The sequence below is a fragment of the Botryllus schlosseri genome, chromosome 3, assembly GCF_051294905.1.
Source record: "Botryllus schlosseri isolate E-star chromosome 3, Bs_hap1, whole genome shotgun sequence".
NCBI lineage: Eukaryota > Metazoa > Chordata > Ascidiacea > Stolidobranchia > Styelidae > Botryllus > Botryllus schlosseri.
Window position 1 is genome coordinate 1,039,922 of NC_137238.1, and position 21,994 is coordinate 1,061,915.

General features: G+C 42.4%; 2 long non-coding RNA genes across 2 annotated transcripts in view; one reads left to right on the forward strand and one right to left on the reverse strand.

Annotated features, from left to right (window-relative positions):
• Window positions 1-17,504, forward strand: part of LOC145435518 (uncharacterized) — a 446,234-nt gene extending 428,730 nt beyond the window's left edge. The window contains exons 2-3 of the long non-coding RNA XR_013913871.1: window positions 16,907-17,129; window positions 17,186-17,504. This is a non-coding gene — a long non-coding RNA (uncharacterized LOC145435518). The remainder of the gene's footprint in view (window positions 1-16,906; window positions 17,130-17,185) is intronic.
• Window positions 6,025-6,844, reverse strand: LOC145435475 (uncharacterized). The gene is made up of 2 exons (XR_013913857.1): window positions 6,610-6,844; window positions 6,025-6,194 (listed from the first exon to the last, which is right to left on the reverse strand). It is a non-coding gene; the product is annotated as an uncharacterized LOC145435475 (long non-coding RNA).
• Window positions 17,505-21,994: the final 4,490 nt, after the last annotated feature.

The following is a 21,994-nucleotide window of genomic DNA, read 5'->3' on the forward strand; positions in this document are numbered from 1 at the left end:
TGCCGCTGTATGTATTCACAACTTCGGAATACTGACTAGAGAGCTTTGCACTGATCCGGGCGAAAATGATGACGATGGTAAAGCTGATAGGGATCAAAGCGCCATACCACCGAGCTTGTCAGGCTAGGCTTACAGACATGAAATAATTGCAACCGATTTCACGTAACTTGGCGTTAAAATGACCAATTCATTTTTAGCAATGTCATAGGTCCTTGGGATCACTCCTACAACAGTTTGCAGTCTGCATCGTCATGACATGCAGCTCCTCCTTTCTTTTCTCCTCCCTATTTCTCAAAACTTTCTCTTCCTCCAGCATAGCTATCTTTTTTTTCAGCAGTGCAATCTCACGATCTTCAATGGACTTGGCTAAAATATTTATACACCCAATGTACCAAGGAATCGGGCAACTTCTCCTTTACTGACTCCAACTGTGTATAGTGGTACTATTAGTTGAGCATACCAAGTATCCAACACATTGATGATACTCAATTTGCGAGTATCTCTAATTCACTAAATCCTTGGAACATGCACCAAATAATCAGGAGTTCTAGATAGCACTATTGAGACTAATAATAATGCTACACCGCTCATAGATAAGGTCACACATTGCAACATACGCCCGACTAATGTGTGCTAGAGAATAGGCACTGGCTCTCATTACCTGCATTATCAACTTTCTCAGTCTGGATGACATACACTGCGTAAGCGCAAAGTATTAGAGAAATGTCGATAAGCACAATTACTAAAGTTCTTACCAAATTCACGTTCTGAGTTAGGCGGTTGTTCCGCTGCAGGCTTCAAAAGCAAGTTAGATGACGGGTTCTCTTCAGAACAACCTATAAAGGAGAGGTCTGAAATAATCAAACTGTAGAACACAATGTGTCGCTGGTTGAGGGGATCAGATCAACAGTAGAAAGTATTGAATCACTTGCTGCATATTTCAAGCGAGCTGGTCTCTACAATATACAGCATTCCATGAAGCAAAGCAATGATACAAGGTGGAATTCCATCTTAAAAATGGTAAAGTCGTTTAATGACAACCAATTGGAAATTTGCACTTTGCTATAAACTCTTATGGCCAAGAATAGATACTGGAAAACAGAGACTGGAATACATTGATTGTTTTACAGGGAAAACCCTGATCACTTTCCTGGAGGAGTTCAAATCTCAGACATTGGAATTGGAAGGTGAATTGGATGCTACCTCTTCACAAGGTATATATGACTATAATGATCTTAAACTTTCGATGCAATCATCGTCAACGCATACTTTGTTACTTCAGTTTCTGACAGAAGAGTGATCGAGATGTTTGAGTGAAAAATTTGAAATAACTGACATGCATCGTCTTGGCTTTTTTCTCAAATCCCAAATACAAAGGTCCAAATGAAAGAACCAAGGTACATGAACAACATGCTAGAAACTGGTCCTCTTTTTTCTTTCTGGAAATTCTACAAACCACAGCAAACCAGGGGAAGATCATTCATATACTGCTTCTAAAAGGAAGGAGATAGATGGTAAGGTAGTCCGAGTCTAGATGAGCGGTTATTTAATTGGCAAGAGGAAGTTACAGGACACTATGAGTTACAGGACCCTATAACCTCGATACTGATGAGGTAGCAAACTACAATCAGACAAACTTCAGTCGACTGGACGTCGAAATTACTTGAAAATCAGAGTAAGTTCCTGAAGCGTAGTGCACATTTGCGTAATTCGTACGCGCGTACTGGACGCGTTAAGTATTTTTGTAGTTTCTTTCCTTTCTCTGCTCTTCTCTCGTTTGCTCGTCGCGTAAAGAGCCTCTTTTCTCTCGTTTTTTTTACGCGGGCATTACGCAGACCTTACGCGGAAAGTGCGATTCGTACGCGCGTATTGTTGACTTGCCAAGCTCCCAATCAGACATAGCTCCCAAATATGGTCCAGAAAAATGCCCGGCATTTTCACACCTTGGCTAGGTAACGTGTCTAACCGTTTTGAAAAGCTTATTAAATCGGCTGTTCACCGTTGTTATTTCAGCGTTAACACGCATGTGGTGTACACGACGAAATCCTTGTTGCCCAACTCTCGAAAATATGAACTTCCTGCCTTCAATGCAAGCAATGTTGTCTACCAATACAAGTGCCACTGTGATAAGATTGTTTGAGCGTATTAGGCAGCATATCCCTTAACTATATATATCGTCTTTCAATTAAATAAAAGGGCAAAAGAAAACAGGAAACAAACGAACATCAAGATAATGAGTTTTCAGCCCTTATTAAGCGCCTCCATCGTGGGCGGTCGTGGGCGTCTTCGAGCGATAGCCCGCGTTGCGCTAGCTCGGTCTCTATTGTTGAGCGCCATGTGGTTCTATTCCAGCCACCTCTGCGCCATGGCTCCGTCGGAATGTGGTTGATGATGGCGGCGGCTGGTTGATCGTCTTGATGCCGCACTAGATGACCGATTAAGCGTAAGCGTCGTTCAGCAGCCAGCAAACGGCATGGGACTGTTTTTGTGAGTTTGCGCAGAGCATTGGTGGATATGTGCTCCGGGTGGTGGATGCCGAGTGCGTAGCGGAGGAGTGCATCGTAGTTGGCGTTGAGTGTCTTAGCCAGCTTTTCTGTCAGCGTGAGTGCTTCTATTCCGTAGAGAAGAACCTGCTCGACAGTGGCACGGAAGATGCGGGTCTTGAGCTGGGTTGAGGCACTTGAGTGGAAGAGGCTATGTAGCCGTCTTGCCGCGCCCCAGGCCTTTGCTCGCCTCGCCTTGAGCGCTTTTCCAGAGTCAGCGACGTCAATACCGAGGTATACAAAACTCGTTACATACTTGAGATCGATATCTCCCAGTTGAATTGGTGTCGCGTTCGCCGGTAGAGCTGGTATGGCCAGAACCTCAGTCTTCTTAGCGTTGATCTGGAGGCCAACAAGAGCGGCGGCGGCCTCTAGCTGGTTTATGAGACACTGTGCCGATGCGGTGTTCGGGGCAAGCAGGGCTAGGTCGTCTGCGTATGCAAGAACACCTACGTGGATTGCCTCGCGAGTCGTACGCGTGCGCGTTCCTTGCCGTGGCCGCCATTCGAAGAAGTTCGTAGTATCCGGGAAGGCCGTTCGCAGCACGAAGTCAAGGATGACCACAAACAAGAATGGTGCCAGGGTGTCACCTTGAAGCACACCAGCCGAAGTGTTGAAATCTCCGCTTGGGCCGTCATCTGTTCGGACTCGCGCTCGTGTGTCAGTGTAGAGGGCCATAATGGCGTACGTTATCACCTCAGGAATTCCATAGAATCTGAGGATCTCCGCCATGGCTGGGCGCGAGACCGAGTCGAAGGCTTTCGCGAAATCAACGAAAACGGCCACAACATTCTTTTTGTGTGAGCGGCAGGTGTCAATGATTGTGCGCAGTGCCAGGATGTGCTCTGTTGTACCGCGGGATGGTCGAAATCCATTCTGAGCATTCAGGAGCTTGGTAGAGAGTTGCTCACGTATGCGAAGGAGCAGTACTCGGTCGAACAGCTTGGCAGCGGTCTGCATCAGGGAGATGCCTCTGTAGTTCGCTGGGTCACTCGCAGCGCCTTTCTTGTAGATAGGGACGATTTCGCTCTCGAGCCACTCGGGGGGCACCGGGCCGCCTTCGAGGACGCCATTCATGATGTCGAGGAGCACAGGTGCAACGCCCGAGGTGTAAGCAGCCGTTGGGATGCCGTCCGTGCCGGTGGCCTTGAATTGTGGTACTCCACTCATGGCTGTCTTGAGCTCACCTAGCGTGATCAGGGTTGTATTGATCGCTAGAGGATTTGCTGCTAGTGAAGGCGGTGCAACGAGCACATCGATGTCCGGTGCAGGTGTAGATAACAGGGTCTCGAAGTGTGCTGCGAGGTCTTCCGTACAGGCCTTCACGCGGGTCCTCTTGAAGCCAACTAATTCACCGATAGCTTTCCAGGCTGCTCTTGGTCGGCCTGCTTCCAACTCCTTTTCCACGGAAAGGGCAATGGCTTCGACTCGTTCCTTGCGAGCTGCGTCGTAAACGTTTGTTAAATATAGAGCTGCCTCGTTCGCATCGCTATGTGCGTCCAGTGTTCCAGAGGTGTACGCAGCACGTCTGAGAGTCTTGAGGTTGCGGCGCGCACTGAGCACTGTCGGGTCGGATTCCCAGGCTAATCTTGGCCGTGGCTTGCTACGGGCCTCACCGAGCGTTTCACGGGCGGCATCCTTGACTGCTGCTACAAGTGGCGCAAAGTCGGTCGGCATAGCATTTTGGATCTCGAGGGCGCGGAGTGTGTGCGTGGTAAAGACATTCATCGTATTTGCGTCCTTAAGATCGAACCAATTTGGTAGGGGCTCTTTCGGTGTGCGCTTCGGGACGAACGGGAGGCGTTCACGAAGCGTGGCCAGCACCATGCGATGGTCACTCCTGATCGTTAGCATGCGCACCGTTCGGCAGTTCGTGAAATGGCGCCGTGCGGGAGCATTGCAGCAGATATAGTCCAGCCGTGTGTTGCGTTGGCGCATACCGTCAAATGTCGTCATACGCTTCGGCTTCATAGAGAAGTTGGCATTGAGAGGAATGAGGTCGCAGCGGTCGAGTAGATTGGTAAAATGCTCCGAGTTGCTGTTCTCATGGCCAACTGGGAAGCGAACTCGCTGCGAGCGCTCGGCCAACGTGGCATTCATGTCCCCAAGCAGCATGGTTATGTCGCGCTGCGGGTAGGTTGATAGAATGCCTTCTAGTTGGTCGTAGAAGGCGAGCGTATCAGCTGGGAAGGCAGTGGTGTTCGGAGATGTTGGTCCATACGCACACACTAGGTGCAGTTTGCGGCGACGGAGTTGAATGCTGGCTGTGATAATCCGGCTGTTTATAACGCAAATCTTTGCCTCGGCGTGGAAACGCTGGGACAAGATTAGACCGACGCCTCCAACTCCGCCTTGGTTGGCAGGTGATTGGATCATGATGATGCCTGCGCCTAGGTCTTTTTCACGGAATGGTTCGGTGAAGTGCTGGCGATGTTCTTGGATTGCCAACGCATCAAGTTTGAGGTCTGTCACAAGTGCGGCAGCTTCTTCCTGGCGCCATACAGAGTTCAAAGTTCTCGTGTTCAGAGTTCCAAGTTTAACTTCTGCATTTAGGCTAATCCTCAGGGATCTTGGTTGAGGCTTCGGGTCCCCGGCGCCACCCGGCAGATCCCAGTCTTTCTGTTGATATTGTCCCACTCGGCGAGTACGCAGTAACTTAAGGTAGTAAAGTCTTCGTCGCACTTTGCGACTTGGTCTACTCTGTTTACTGCCTATACTGCGCAGCACGTCCGAGCTGTACGTAATCATTACAAAGCAATCAGCTAGCGGAGCGAGAAATACACGTCTGCACTCGGCGACTGACTAAAGCGAATTAACTGATTCGGTCAAAAACATGCGCAAATGATCGCACGGAGCTCGCATGTCAGTGTAAATTGGCTGCCAAAACAGACTGCTATGACGATTACCAAGCATATGAGTGAAAACCTCGCCAGTGCGCACAGCACTATAATGTCATTGCGCGTGGCAGATCTTCTACTATTATTCAGTTGAACAAACCTATTTTATGCAGACGAAAAGATTTCCTTAATAACTTACATTTTTCTCATTAATGCGTGTAACTGTTTATCTACAAATTGCGTTCCTACTATAGTACCGTATGTCCGTATACTGCAAAGTTTGTACTGTTACTGTTGCCATTGGTGGTACAATGTGAATCTCATGGTCTGTGATTTTGATTGTTGCGTTACTGACGCTCGGCAGCGACAACGTGCGGCACAGCACTAAATTTATTCTCACTTTTCGTTCAGCGATGACGTAAGCTCTCGTTTTGGCCAATTTAAGCCCTATGCACACTGAGTTCACGACCCGACGGCGACAGGGGAATCACCCTGTCGTACACGATTCTCGCTATCGGCGACTCGCTAAATCGTGACCTAGTGCACACTGATCGCGATAATCGCTCACTATCGCGACATCTAACGGCGATAAATTCTAGCAGCCCTGGTAGTATACGGATACCAATACATCAGACATTCACGGATTTCTGAGTCACTCAAAGAGTGAAACAGATATATTTTTCATGATCTCATTTGCTTTTTCTTCAGGCATAGCTCTTAACTGGCTTGCAATAAATTTGCCGAAATTTTCAAAGCGATCAGGCCTTCTTTGTATTTCTTCAGTAGAAGTTTTCAACATCTTCATCATCTCCACCTAAATATATGAATAAAGGGTTAGTTACATAATGTAAGTACATTCCAACATAGCAAACAACACTGGCCATAAACTTCATAGAGCTGAGTAAAACCATCTCTCCTGCAACAATGGTACTACTAATAGAAGACAGTTCATCTTTCTGTCCACAGCATATATGCCTCTTATAACACCATTACGTAAACAATTTGAACTCTTATTATTCTATTATGGATGGGTCATAAATACTCTGCCAATGGCCATGGACTACCCCTTACTAAGAAGGCACTCATAAAACTTAAAGTTTCGGATAGCCGAGTCAGCTTCTGTCATCTCTCACTCAGACTAGTTCGATGAGAATTGAGTACACTAAAATCTACATGCAATATATCTGGTCACAACATTTAGAATGAATATATCAAGTCAAAATGGTCACTTGGACACTGCCTCTATCCACTCCATTACTGCAAGGCCTCTTTCGAAGACTGAAGTGCTCGCCCTGGGATATTGGGGTGTCTTTTGGCGTCTCGGTGTTTGGTAAATCCTCTGAAACCACTAGTGCAACAAATTAGTTCATACACAGTCGAGTATAAAGAAAACTCAGTTCATACATTCATCCCTTTTCAAGGAGGTATGAGCAGCATATGTGTCTGTCTCCGCTTCAGTCAGAATAAAAAAAAATTGTCCACCGTTCTGAAGTTAAGACAGGAAATTAAAACAAATGCCAATAAATGTATATGGATGTTGTCATTACTCCTTGTGTTTTATAACGGAATCAAGAAAACTCAGCTGGGTATAGTATGGCCATGTTCTGGTGGCTGAGTTGATGACCCAGAGGGAACATCTTGCTGCTTTTTATGCTTTCTTCCGTATTGAGTGCGTAGACTATTCCATCGTCTCTGGCATACATCAACTGGAATGAAGACAGTCATAATGAAAACCATGAATAAGTACAAAACGTGTGGTTCAAGTAACAGTACACTTGATATATTGTCAGGATACAGATGTAAAATGAGGCTCTTTGTAACAAATCCACGGATAATTTCTATGTTAAATATAGAAGAGAGTTGCAATATCAACAAATAAATAAAATCGTCGAACAAACTAGGCATGCAACAAAAATTCTTACTGCTGGTAGAAAGTTGTTCGGCAATAGTGGTCCAAGCCTCATCCAACTTGTGCCGCTTCTTATGAATTGGTAACTGAACATTCCAAAGGCAGGTATGTTGTGAGATCAAATCAATTAATCTTCTATTGAATTCAGTATCCATAATCAGTAGTAAACTCTGTTATGAGACTAATAAAAACAACAACAACAGATGATCAATTGCAGCAATAACAGAATGATGAGAAACGATAAGTGTTATTCACTTCCAATGCCAATACATCAATGTGCAGTTGTGCACTTTCCAACTTCACGAATCATTTGCAATTTACTCAGTGCACAAGAATAGTCATTGGTTCTGTTGCCAGGGAACTGCACCAACTGTCAGGAAGTACTTCAATAGCTGAGATCTGTAGAATCCAGCATCTCGAGTATGAAAATTTGTGCCAAATGAAGAGAGTTGGTGCAAGTTGACATTTTCCGGGATTGCCCAGCGCCAATTTCCATCCAACACATGGCCATCACTATTCACATTATCCCCTTGAATTGCTGATGATGACATCAACCTTGAGCCATTCTTGTTCTGTATAAAATTGTGAAGCACAACAGCAGCTTGCACTATTGCTTTAACACGTTCAACATGACAATTTATAGGCCTGTAAAATATTTGGAAACGTACAGCAAGTATCCCAAAGGCATTTTCAATCACACGTCTTGCTCTACACAAGCGATAATTGAAAATTTTTTTGTTGGCATCTAAATAACGACCAGGAAATGGTTTCATCATTCCCACTTTTAGTGGAAATGCATCATCACATGCAAAGTAATGCGGCATGATTATGTCAGAGGATGGTAAAAGGCTAGGCGATGGAATACCCAATGTGCCACTTTCAAATCTACGGCCCATAGTGGAATTGGAATATACACCACCATCACTGTGACGACCACAATCACCGATAGAAACCAGGGTAAATCGATACTGAGCGTCACATACAGCTAACAAAACAATGGAGAAAAAGCCTTTGTAATTATAGTAATCACTGCCAGAATTCAGTGGCGCTGTAATCTTTATATGCTTCCCATCAAGGGCACCAATGCAGTTGGGACATTGCCATATATCAGAAAATTCAGAAGCAATTCGAAGCCAGTCCGTGGTAGAGGGGGGCGCAAGAACAATAGGTGCGAGTTTGGCCCAAATTGCTTTGCAGCACTCATCTATAATTACTCCCACTGTTGTATGACCAACACGGAAGGAGAAGGACAGTTGTACTTCATCGGCTCCCGTGATAAGGTATATGAAAAAGGATTATTGTTGCACTGAACATACAAATATACATACAAATATTTTTGTGCTCACAAATATTTTTGTGCTCAAATAACATAAATATATTTGATGAAGTAGAAATTCGTAACGATATTTCAATATACATTTACTATCCATAACTAGGTCACTGTCAGATCATATTGTTTCACTGATCAGAAATGTTCATATTGATAAAACAGCAATTATGGAAGCCTTGTCCACACCTTATTTCATGATCTCACCTATTTGACTATAAATTGACACACCTTAATAGACAACATGCGAACATAAATCATCTCAATATTACATGGCTTCCTTTATTATTACCGAGATCTATTCTCCGGGCGAAATAAATTCAAAAACTGAGCTTTAGAACACATAATTGCAGTAGTACAGGTACTGCATAGAGCTTAGGGTAACAGCTGAATTATGAATCTATGCTAATCTCAAAGTCAGAATCAATCTTGTCTTTGGAGAGATAGCCTTGCGAAAATTAGTGTCAACATGTTTGATGTCGTCATGAATAAGCATCAGCAAGGTGTGGAACTCTAAACTGGTCATCCTGAAATACGTGTGGCCGGGGCCTACGATATTCACGGCCTTATCTGGTACATTATGCGTTCAAGAGCTAACAGGCCGATGCTCACAAAACAGAAATTTGCGATTTCGCTTCTCGCTACCAGACAGACGCCTCGCCTCAGATAAGCTGTATGTATTCGTACAACAGGTCAAATTAGTACCTTACCGTAAGAAAGTGACAAGAAACAGCCTCGTAGGTGCAGTTATCCACCGATTGCAGAAGTAGCGGCTAAGTAGTGAGAAAACACCGACATGCTCATTGCTCATGTAAACCATTTTATTGCATGGTAAAATCAATTCAAGCACGTGAAGAAGAATTGGTACACATGTCATATTAGAAACTACTTGCAATAACCAACTTGTATCAAAATCAAACTTGCAGCATACAAGCTACGGCCATAGGTACCGGTAATGAGAATGAAATGCATCACCGAAGAATGCAAGCTACGTCTTGCTCAACTGTCGTTGTTTTAAAGTCCGTTTTTAAAGCATTTTTCTCACAGAGGCATTAACTTGCTTCTGCTTGTTATTGTAATATATATTCACAATGATTTTGTCGCCAATTTCAAAGCTTGATCTCGATGATCATAACATGCAAAGCCCCCCCCCCCCAAAAAAATAATAATAGTAATAATAAACGATGCAAAACTTATTCACTGCGACTTAGGGTGAGGGCAGATGATTTTATCAGAACAATCTAGGATTAAAAAACTGGATGAAACAAACTCGGCAAGTGGTTCTGAGGGAGTAAGCAGTCCCCCACGATTGAGTAAGTCGAAATAGCGTGAACTTGCTTTACAATTTACCCAGCAACTACGCACGACACCTTCTCACTGTAAGGAGATAGAAATGATTCAGAAATTTCAATAGCCACTTCTTCAATGACTTTTTTGAAATGGTATAAACGAGTTGAGCTTGATGTCAATTTTTAGGATGGAACAGAGCAGTATCATCTTTTCAGAATTGGTAACTTCTGTTGAACCAACCAGAAACCTCCCCCCCCCACACATTTGCCTATACCGTGAGAATCGTCAACCAAGCATTAATCAGGTTCAAGAATGATGCCATATCTTCCGTGAGAGGCAAGTAACTTTTGCAAGCTGCAATAGTCGACTCATAGAATGGAGCAAGAGCTAAGTTGAGATTCTGCTTGTTATTGCTTGGATGTAACGAGGCATATATCACTTTTGGCGCTTTCCGCAAATTCGAATCATTATCATGAGATTCGCTGATTTTGTTAAGATCGCTCCATGCAATAAATCCGCTGGGTGATGATACACCTGAAGAATCAACGGCTAATGAGAATGGAGGAAAGACAAATTTCTTGGCTCGAAAAGTTCTTCCAGTAAATTGTGTTTGGATTTTCTGATACATTTTTGAGATATTTCGGGAAGTTGAATAATGCGCCACGCCACACCTAGTCATGATTGAATTCCATACGGTAGAAAATTACATATTGATTACGGTACCCTCTTTTGTACATGGTATAGCTTTCTGGAGTGTGGGACTCGGTCAAATCTTATAAACTGCTCATTTTATCAGACAGCTCAAAATCTTTCAACTGATCATTCTGAAATATCCTTCTCTTCGGTGGTTTTCTGCAAGGGGTCATAGTCGGGATCAATGATGGCCGTTGCAGCTCATGCTCCGATCGGATGGTAGGAACTGGTTTTCCATCCAAGAGCAGTTTTTTTCGAAAGCCACAGTCTTTAATGTACTTTGCTTCGAAATGCAACACACAAATTACAGAATTCTTCGTTGGCTTCCAATCACATCCATTCACGAAAGATATCCATTTTTTGTAACTCCAAATCCTCAAATGGAACTTGAAACTTTTTGTTTAGTTGTCAAATATCCAGCCATACTACCATAAGCACAACATTTATTGACCATTATCAATTATTTTACCTTAAGCTAAACCTGAGTCACCAAGTATATACAATCAGTCAAAATTAACTGGAAGAAAGGCCACATGAAGCTCGCCACCAATTCTTCACCATATACATAATACGCACTGCATAGCGGTATCCTACGTCACGCAGTAATCCGGTCAAAACGACAGCTAAACGTTTTCCACTACACTATATACGGAATATCTTCCCTGGACCATTTAGCTAATCACGGCATCATCCTGTAACATTTCAAACGCGGCGACGAGCTCAAAAACTTCAACTCAAACTTGAGGGGTCTGCTACAGAGTATTTCAATCGCATTACTGTAGCCTGCCTAATAGTATAAGACAGTAAAAACGGCAGCTTGAAACATAGCTGTCAACCCTCAACTCGAAAACTCGCTTCAAAATGCGAAGAGTCCGGTATGAGAAGCGAAATAGAGACAATCGCCGATTGTGACGTTGAGAGTAATCGTCCTATCAAAACTTTCGCCCATTATTACGTCAATAGTAATAGCGAATTTCTGTTTTGTGAGCATCGGCCTGTTAGCTCTTGCAAGTGTCATGTACCAGATAAGGCCGTAAATATCGTAGGCCCCGGTGTGGCATTTCTCCGGATCCCAACCAGCTAAAAGGCTTTCTGCTAGCACAAACTCTGATTGAGTATCTCTTTCGGTCCACAATTCATGTACCCAATATGATCTAAAGAAACATAAACTGGCTATCTGTGCATTTGACTTCTTTCAAATAGGCATATGCCGTGAACGGAGCACGCCCATGGCAATAATAACATTTCACTCACCTTTCTGCAGAGGGACATAGCTCCTGACAAAGATAGTAAGCACAAATTGCTTTAGCTCCTGACAAAGATAGTAAGCACAAATTGCTTTAACTGAAATAGCTGCCTTTCTTCTATTCATATTCATCACTAAAATGAATAAGATCCTGCTATTTTATCACGCAAGTGGTAGCTCAGAGAATCCCTCGAGGACCTACCTGCCACGATGTCGCCGATAAAGTAGAGCATGTTCTACCGGTACGCCGACGTAAATTAGAGAAAGAATTTCGTCGGCGACCGCCAAAATCGCGACTCTCGGCGACTCCGGTGTGCATCGAATTTCTGCGATTCTCTCCTATTGTTGCACAACTGCGTCGCCAACTCCAGTGTGCATAGGGCTTTAGTGAGAGAGTGATAATCGTACGCGCGTACGATTTACGCAAATGTGCACTAGGCTTGACGGAAAGTATCCCAACTTGTTCACCAATGCCCAGAAAACGCTTCTCTGATTGACTCATTTTATGTATATGAAGCACTTTTCAGCAAAATTACCAGAATAAAAAATCAATATCGCAATCGATTGACCGATGGCCACCTCAACCAGCTACTGCGTACTGCATCATCTGTAATTACTCCTCGCTTTGGCACACTTCTTGAAGCTCAAAGCCAATGCCAAATTGGACAATAAATTGACTTTCTTTCTTCTTAATGTTTCTATTCGTTCTTCGTTGGTACGTGCTTTGATGCTATGTAATTTTGATATACTTGGGGGTATTCTTGCGGTTCCAACCGTACTCTGAAATTCTAAAGTTAGCCCTGTCCCCGAAATAGGTTGCGAAGCACTGCGTGTAGAGTGTTTCACAGAAAACCGCAGTTCGACGCGGCTGACGATACCATCGGGTAATAGTAAATTTAGTCTTACCTCTTTCGCGTATTGCAATGTTAACCTTGAGGACGTCATTGGCATACTTGAGATCAACACAGTGGACAAATGCTTTTTCCTAATACTTGATTTTACACTCACAACCGTGTAGTATATCTTCAGATACCTCATAAACCGCATCAGAAAGACATAAGGCTGCTGCACACTGGCTTTGCGACACGACTAAAACAGGTAATCCCCCGATCGTGTCGCACTCACGATCGCGGTAGTTGCGTTCCGCTGCACCTAGGCCTATCTGTTCTGTACCAGCTTAATGATTTCGTAACAGTATCGGTTCTTGGTTATTACTATTGAAGAAAATATCAAGATACTTCCTACACTTAAATGTGTTTTCTATGTGTCCTGACTGCATTTTGCTGATGCCCCGAATTTTGATAAGGAAGTAATATTAAGTAATATCTTAGTGCCACTATAGAGACTGTAGGATGGAGCGACGACCCATTGTTCTAAGTTTAGATCCGTCACGCTTGACTTTGCGTAGTAAAATTCCATTCGCGAAAGTCCGATTGTCCTATTTTACATGTAAAAGTATAGGCGATTTCGGAAATGCATGGACGAATTTGAGTGCCGAAAAAGGGTGGAAATATTCTGGCTAGACGGTTCAAATTTTGCATGTTACGAGGAATGAATATGTTCTCACTAAAATAATTTCACAACTGTCCTCCACCCAGAACACGTTTAAAATCAATTTCCCGCAATGCCTTATTCAGCGATAAGTTCTCCGCTGCCGAATCCCGTAAACTCGTAGACAATGCTATAATTGATAAGGCTTTAATCCTAGTGCACATTTGCGTAAATCGTACGCGCGTACGATTTTCACTCTCTCACTAAGTTGGCCAAAACGAGAGGTTACGTCATCGCTGAACGAAAAGTGAGAATAAATTTAGCGCTGTGCCGCATGTTGTCGCTGCCGAGCGTCAGCTACGCAACTATCAAAATCACAGACCAAGAAATTCGCATTGTACCAATGGCAACAGTAACAAACTTCGAAGTATACGGACATACGGTACTATAGTAGCAACGCAATTAGTAAATAAACAGTAAACCTATTTTATGCAGACGAAAAGATTTACACGCACTAATGAGAAAAATGTAGGTTATCAAGAAAATCTATTCGTCTGCATAAAATAGGTTTGTTCAACTGAATAATAGTAGACTCCAACACTTTTAAATGAAACAAAGATCTACCTCGCGCAATGACAGTAAAGATATTGTCTTTATAGTGCAGTGCACTGGCGAGGTTTTCACTCAGATGCTGACCAATTGACGAATCATATGCTTGGTAATCGTCATAGCAGTATGTTTTGGCAGCCAATTTGAACTGGCATGCGAGCTCCGTGCGATCATTTGCGCATGGTTTTGACCAAATCAGTTAAGGGATATGCTGCTTAAACAATCTTATCACAATGTCACTGGTATTGGCAGACAGCATTGCCTGCATTAAAGGCAGGAAGTTCATATTTTCGAGAGTTGTGCAACAAGGATTTCGTCGTGTACACCACATGCGTGTTAACGCTGAAATAACAACGGCGAACAGCCGATTTAATAAGCCAAGGTAGGTGTAAAAATGCCGGGTAATTTCTGGATCAGATTTGGGAGCTATATCTGGTTGCGAGCTAGGCAAGTCAACAATACGCGCGTACGAATCGCTCTCTCCGCGTAAGGTCTGCGTAATGTCCGCGTAAGAAAACGAGAGAAAAGAGGCTCTTTACGCGACGAGCAAACGAGAGAAGAGCAGAGAAAGGAAAAAAACTACAAAAATACTTTACGCGCCCTGTACGCGCGTACGAATTACGCAAATGTGCACTACGCTTAATGCGGTAATAATTGAGTGGCCGTTGAAAGCCGCTGATACCGATACCAAACTATTTTCTGTGCATAAGCAACCGACGAAAAAAACGATTAGCTTACACGGAAAGCGGATGAAAAAGAGCGACGAAAATATTATCAATACATCCAAAAGATCAATATCGTACACTGTTTCATCGGGCATTAGGCCTATGCTACATTGGAAGACTGTACTTGTTCGTTTTGACATCTTCTTTTCTGTTCACTCGGCTACATCGCTACATCCCGTTGTACATTTCGCGTCTTTAGCAGTAAAAATAATAGAACCGCCACGGCAATTATGGTCAACAACTACGCTATCCCTGGATGTACCTATGTCAACAACTACGCTATCCCTGGATGTACCTATGTGAACAATCCGCGTAGTGACCAATCCTGTAAGAGATCCTTATTCACGGTACGAAGACCACAGCTATTAAGGAATGAAGCGGCCCAGAAGCAGCACGCAGCAATGGCCAGCCTCCTTCTTTCCATCAGGGACCCCTCAAAAGGAGATCGTATCAAGACGTTGCTCCATAATGAGACGTAGGTAAAGAAGCTGTCTCAACTTCAACAGAATTAACAGTGTAATTTATAATAGAGCCGCAATCTGCGAAAATCATTTTGAGGAGAGCGATATCATTCAGCTCAAAACCAGAAAGCAACTCAAAAGTGGGAGCTCTGCCTAAGCTAAATTTGCCTGAAAGATGTAGCACAATCATAAAGGTATGCGGGGTATCTCTCACTCAGATCAAGAAACCAATGCACCAAACGATTCCAATTGATATATTTATTCATATAGAAGGCCGGCACACGCAACTAGAATATTGATTGGTATGCTAATAAATTTCATTATTAACACCACACATTCAACAGAATTGCACAATATACCATAACCGATTCCATGCTATTGATACCAGACATTCTTGCAGTGGAAACTTTTTCCTCAGCGTGCTCAAGTGCATCAACAATCTTCACGAGCAAAGATGCAGCAAGAAGCTGGTGCTGCAGGCCAAGAAGTTTGCTTGCCTGATGGCAAATGTTGGAGTAGTATTGATAAATACCATCAGTACCAACGTCACAGAACCCAGCATTCAAGCGTTTGACAAGTGGAAAAATAAGATTTAAATCCAATTCCTCAAATCGTGGTTCACACCTGGAAATAGAATGACAATTACGGCAAGCAATTTTCAAAATGTTCATTACTCGGTCGATGGCAATTTGCTCAGTTAGTGACGGGAGCTTATGCACTTTCCCGTGCTTCTTGAGTTCCCTTACAGTGGGAAATATGGCTTCACAGACGTCACAACTTATTCCACTCCACTCATCCAATCTTTCAAAGCATTGGGAAATTTCCTCCTCGGTGATGGATTCCCAATCCTCCCACAATCATTCTTCGGCCATAACTTTTACGAAAAAGTATCGGTTATAAAAGAATCAAAATTTCTGTGAAAGCACTACTCAGAATTTTATTTCCGTTTTGCTAATCAAATAACAATTACCATACCGGAACAGTACATGAAGATAGCTCGCTAATTCTATAGTATCACAACAATGTCCTCCAATAGTACGGTAAGTGACTTATATTTTCTCGTCGGCAAGTCAAAATACATACAGATTCTGCTGAATGACGCCTTCCAGAAGGACCGTGATTTGGCATACCCACTTCGCCTGCAACGAAATGCCGTTTCATTTTCATCGCCTGCCCTTTTATTGTTATCTTCTATCATCATACAATACGCCACTATAATAGCTATTATATCATAAATCATCGCTGGTATTCACCGACCGTGCGCATTGCGCAGCGATATACCGGCATATTCATCGCTTCGTACGGCAACAAACGCAAGACCGTCACGCAAGTATCCAAGATATTCACTAATCAGGCCAAACATATTAGGACGTCCAATTAGTCACAGAGTCCGTTATAAGTATTCAACCTCAAATACTCCGACCCATTCCCATCGACAACCATGCATTAAAAACCAACAAAAACTCAACTTTCCACCGTCTGAATTCCATGTGGGATTGATAGTGGTACACGTAACAATTAAGCCGTTTCCATGTGCAGGTTTTGTTGGCAGAGTGACCATATATGGGCATAGCTTTCATGACTCAGCAAAATTACTCTGCCAAGTGGTTGCCCCGATCGGTTGGTGGTTGTCAGAGTAATTCACGGTTGGCAGAGTATCTTGCTCCGCTCTTGGCTACGTCGTCTGTTTACTATCGCAGTGGCTGGGGCGTTTCTTGTGTATCAAGGATCAGCTAATTGCGGGAATAATTGAATTTGGACTTTACTATTGATAGACGTATTACCTTATTGTTAGTTAACAGAACAGAATGATTTGAAAGCAGCCTGAAGTTGCCGGTGATGCATCAACCGCAGCAGGATGCCAATTTTGTGGCGCAAGTGGACTGTGTTATCGAGTATAGGAAGGCACGCCAGGAACGTCAGCTTCCATTATTGATATCCCGGCGGGTTATCCGGGTAAATCTTCATATTTTCTGTGTATGTGGTACCGGTATCGCGGTATGTAGGATGTATACTGTATAGCTTATTACCGGTACTCATTTTTTATAATGCAGGTACGGCACTTCAAGGAACGCCAAGAGAAGGAAATTGGAATCTGGAAGAATAATAAAGGCTCTAAAAGTGATAAGCGACGACCTCGACGAACAGCTCGAATTCTTGAAGGAGTGGGCGGAAAGACATTTGCAACAAATTACCAGCATGTGGAATGTGGATGACGCAGCCCATAGTCCGCCTTCACGACTAGCTATCACCAATATTCTGACATCTATTTCCAATCAGAATATGTTTGGATAGATCAATGACTGATGCTTTGCTGAATTGATGGTTTCTTTATAAAAAAACAAACATTTGAAACATGCAAACAGAGACGAATTTGTAGCCTTTAAAATCACAGTCAGGGTTGAAAGGATAGGCAGAAATGGTTCGGCGACCTTCGCTACATCGGCGGTATTTGGTAGGACGCATTAAGAACAATCCTCGTCGGGATATCAAAGCTGCTGATTTAAATACTGTCCTGATATTATCCATAGCTATACGCTGTAGCACCCTACAGCAAAAATTCCTTTCGGAAGATTTTTGCTGTATAGGCCTTGTTCACCACTCCGGGTCTCTTGACAGAAACATCTCTAAAGGCTACAGAATTCCACAAACTATTTAGCAGGTACTTTAATGTCGATATCCTCCAGCACGAATTTTCACCACTAAGTACCGGTACCGATTGTCAATTTTTGTTCACCAACGTTTATCGGCCGCTGATCATGTACTGTACAAGTACATGTAAACGCGGCCACCATTCCTTGGCTCAGCCAATGCGGGCTAAGCCAAGTAGTTGCCGTACATGGAAACGGCTTAAATGGGTAGCTCCCTACGCAAAGCGGAGCGTGACCGATCTAAAGGGAGTTGAAAATATTATTGCGCGCAGTGTAAATAGAGTAGTTCAGCTTATATAGATATTTCGGTATATCAATGCACTAATACCAGTATAATATAAAATATTTATAGTAATATGGGCAATAACAGCATAAATATCCATTTTTACAAGATAATTGCTGCAAAACCATGCAAACAAAATATGTTGCGGATGAATATTAATTAGGCATTTAAATCAGCCTTCACTCCATCCTACAGTCTCTATAGTGCCACTAAGATATTCTCAAATTCGAAAACTCAGTTTATTATTTCAACTCAAGACGCAGATGCACAATATACAGTACCGAAGATACGAAGAATACAACAAGAAGGTGTCAAATCGTTTAAATACCCTGACATAGTCCATCAATCAGATATTCAGATATCTTTATGATATATAGGCCTACCGGTACTTTCGTAATGTCAATCATTTCAGTGGCATTGGCGGGCTAGGGGCTTTTGGAACTGTGGCATTGGTGGGCTAGGACCGGGTCATGTTCTCTGTTATTCATCTATGCATTTTTGTGGTACCATTTACTACAAAACACACAGAAGACTTGCTCCACACTGTCCATATCACCAGGACAACAGTTTTTCTCACAAACAGACCATCTTCCTTGTTGATTATTGTTGAAAATGTGGCAATCTGCCAAATGTTTGTAAGAAAGTTCAACTTCTGGAAAACCTTTAATCCAGTGCTTTGACACCCTTTTGTGTGCTGTCTCTTTTTTGATATCTTTTCCGGGCTTTAGTGGACTGATATTCCCCGGAGGAGTAGAAGCAAGGAAGCTGCTAACCCACTGCCGACATTTCTCCGACGGAATCGACTGGGGCAAGGCAAGCTTGTGCAATGCATCAGGCAATAAATATTCACAATAACATGCAACCCACAGTCGTAGCTGTTGGATTGTTGTGGAGTGTCCTGGCAAACCACAAATTGCCAATCAGATATGTCTATTCTCAAATTCACCACGGCGAAAGTGCCTGAAACAAGTTTTATCAACACCGAAAATATGTTTTTATACTTGTGACAACCCTTCATCAAGGAATCAAATATCACTATTTTATGTTGCTTATTTTCAACCACTGCAACAATCCCGTGGCCACCAGGATTCACAAGTACCATAGGTGTCATGATTTTCCGCTGCATTCCGCCATGCAAAACTTGCAACGGGTTCAGATTGTTCATGCTTGCAACATTGATACATGAACGCATCGAAAAGCAACGCGGATTTGTGATCAGTTGATGAAGCATCAGCCAGAAACTTCTTAACGGACAGCTCAATCACTTCATCAGTTAACCAATTGCTGCCCTGGAGAGATGGATATAATTGATCCCCGACTGGTTCACCGACATTATCCGAATTCAGCCAAGGATATATTTGATCTTCCATCTCAACATCTGTAAATGAAATATGAAACAAATTTGAAACTGAACGTTCACACAGATAGTTCGAATCATTTACAAACCACATGCACAGTGAATTAGCCTACTACATATAGTCAGAGAAAACTTTCTTACAACTTACTTATACTTTGTTGAAGAACTCGCGTAGACTTTGCTTATAGCTACCCGGGTGGTTATGTTTTCAGACTGTAATATCCACCTCTACGTTTGTTGCTTCTACGTTTTTAGGCAAGACTCCTATATTTTGATACTTGAAATTTTGTAAACTAGTAAAGTTGGCATCACTTTTATGCAGAGATGGTCAAAGTAGTCAAGTAAGCTACGAAAGTAGAAGTAGTGTTTTGAAAATTCACCTAAAACAACTAGAACTACTGACTTAACTCTACTTAAGTGAGTAGCAGTGAAAGCAGTTAGAAATCCCCTTTCATGGACTTTCAAGCTAGATGAATATAATACTTATAATTGATAAACTGTAAATAGAGAAAGAGAAAGTAAGTAGATAGTAGAAGTAGCAAAAAATCAGATTTACTTGAGTGAGTACTGCAAGTACAAGAAAACTACTTAAGCATTCTACTTTGTAAAAGTACTCTGTTACCGACCACCTCTGCATTTATGTGTGAAATCATCTTACAAACAGCATGAAATAGTCATGACTAGTTTTTGTAACTTTTTTACAGCTTCCTAAATACTCAAAAGGTATGTAGTATGGTGTTTTAGCTGTTTGAAGGAATATTATTTTGCAACTTTCCACGACTTGCTTGTTCATAAATGCAACTTTTTGGTGCAACTTTTGTTAAAAACAAATGCAACTTTTCACGGATATGACTGCAACAAAAACTTGCCCTAGTCATGACAGGAACATTGAAACCATATGATCCCCCGACCAAATCTACTTTTATAAACTACTCGAGTAATTTTCATTCCTTTCTATTTCTAAAGGAGTAGAAAAGATAATAGCATTACTTCTACGTGAACGGCAACGCTTACTACTTCAGCACATCTGTCTGTAGATTGGCCATTCTAGTTTTTAAATAAATCCAGCTTCCCTCAATAGGGAATCAATGAACAGTATTGAACACGAGAATGAGGCATTTTCCTTTCGATAAAAATTTAATGCTATCACCTTTACTCTTTTCGTGACAACTTCCTTCGCATCCATGATTGCTTCAAGGAGTGTTGAATCAATAGTATCATTTCCACCGATACCACTCGTTGACATATCCAAGTTGAAATCAGGCATGTACCTCTTGATAGGTGATGGCATATCAATTTTCATAGGAGTCGATGTGGCATTTGATTGCAGTGACTTTTTCTCATGAAGGAGCGCGTCAGGTGCAGGATTAACTTCATGATCATAGTCTGAATTTCTTGGTCTTTTACGACCAGCCTTTTGTTTTCCACGGCGATTTTTACGCATCAAAGATAGCGAATAGCAAAATTTATCATGACCATTGAAATCGTTAAGTCCAATCTTCACTGCAAATATATGGTAAAATTTTCCCGTGCTTGGACATGTGCAAGTTGGTTGGGGCTTGTAACGAACACAATGGCGTGATTTTCCATCCGGATATGTAACAATGAATGCCCCACTGCGAGCTGAAAAACTGATGTTATCCATTTTCACGCACCAACGGGCTAACGTCTTTTGTGACATTCTGTATGAAGGACATTTTTCATTCTGTATGTAGGACATTTTTCAATGTTTCTCTGATCCTTTCATCTTGAGAGAGTATTTCCTCAGCAATGCATTCAAATTTTGTAATCGTTGGCAAAATCATGTCAAATCTGCTTTGTTTGTAGTTGTCAAATTCCTCCTTCAGTTGATACTGGCCAATTCCGGTTCGTGATCGACAAAAGTCATAATGGTATATGCCTTGAATTTGCTTTAAGACCAATATCATCGCGTCAACAGGCAACTCCTTATAATCAATCTTGGATTTCAATATTAAATTCAGGAACTCTGAAGGAGCGTATTATTTGTGATCGCTCCTTCAGAGAATGCTGGAAATTTCCTCGTAATGAAGTCACAACCATGGCGAATTAGGTCGCCACGCAAGTTCTTTTCAAAATACACTCTGAAGACTCAGTCCATCTGCTTTCCAAAGACTGGTCTTTATCCAAAAATACTTCCATACTTTCGGAGGCAATCAATTGAGCGATATCATCCTTATATACTTTCAGATCATCAGAAGTACCCCCATGTTTTTTTTTATCCAAAAATCCACATCACGAATTATGTGATTACTGCAAAAGACATTGGTGAGATTTGGAAAGTGCTTTCGCAATGCTTTGTTATCCCCCTTTCTCTGTCTGTCACAACGGGGATATTGGTAACTTTTGAGTGTCCCATACCACTGAATACGTCTTTGATGAAATCACAATGATGTAAGAAATACTTGCGCTCATGAATCATAAATGCAACGGGATAGATTGGGTCATTTTTCAAAAGCACATTCCGAGAAACAACTATTGATAACTAAAAGTCCCCAATGTTTAATGTTGTGTCGTAAGATATTACCTGTTTAAGAGGACTCTGCTTCTGACA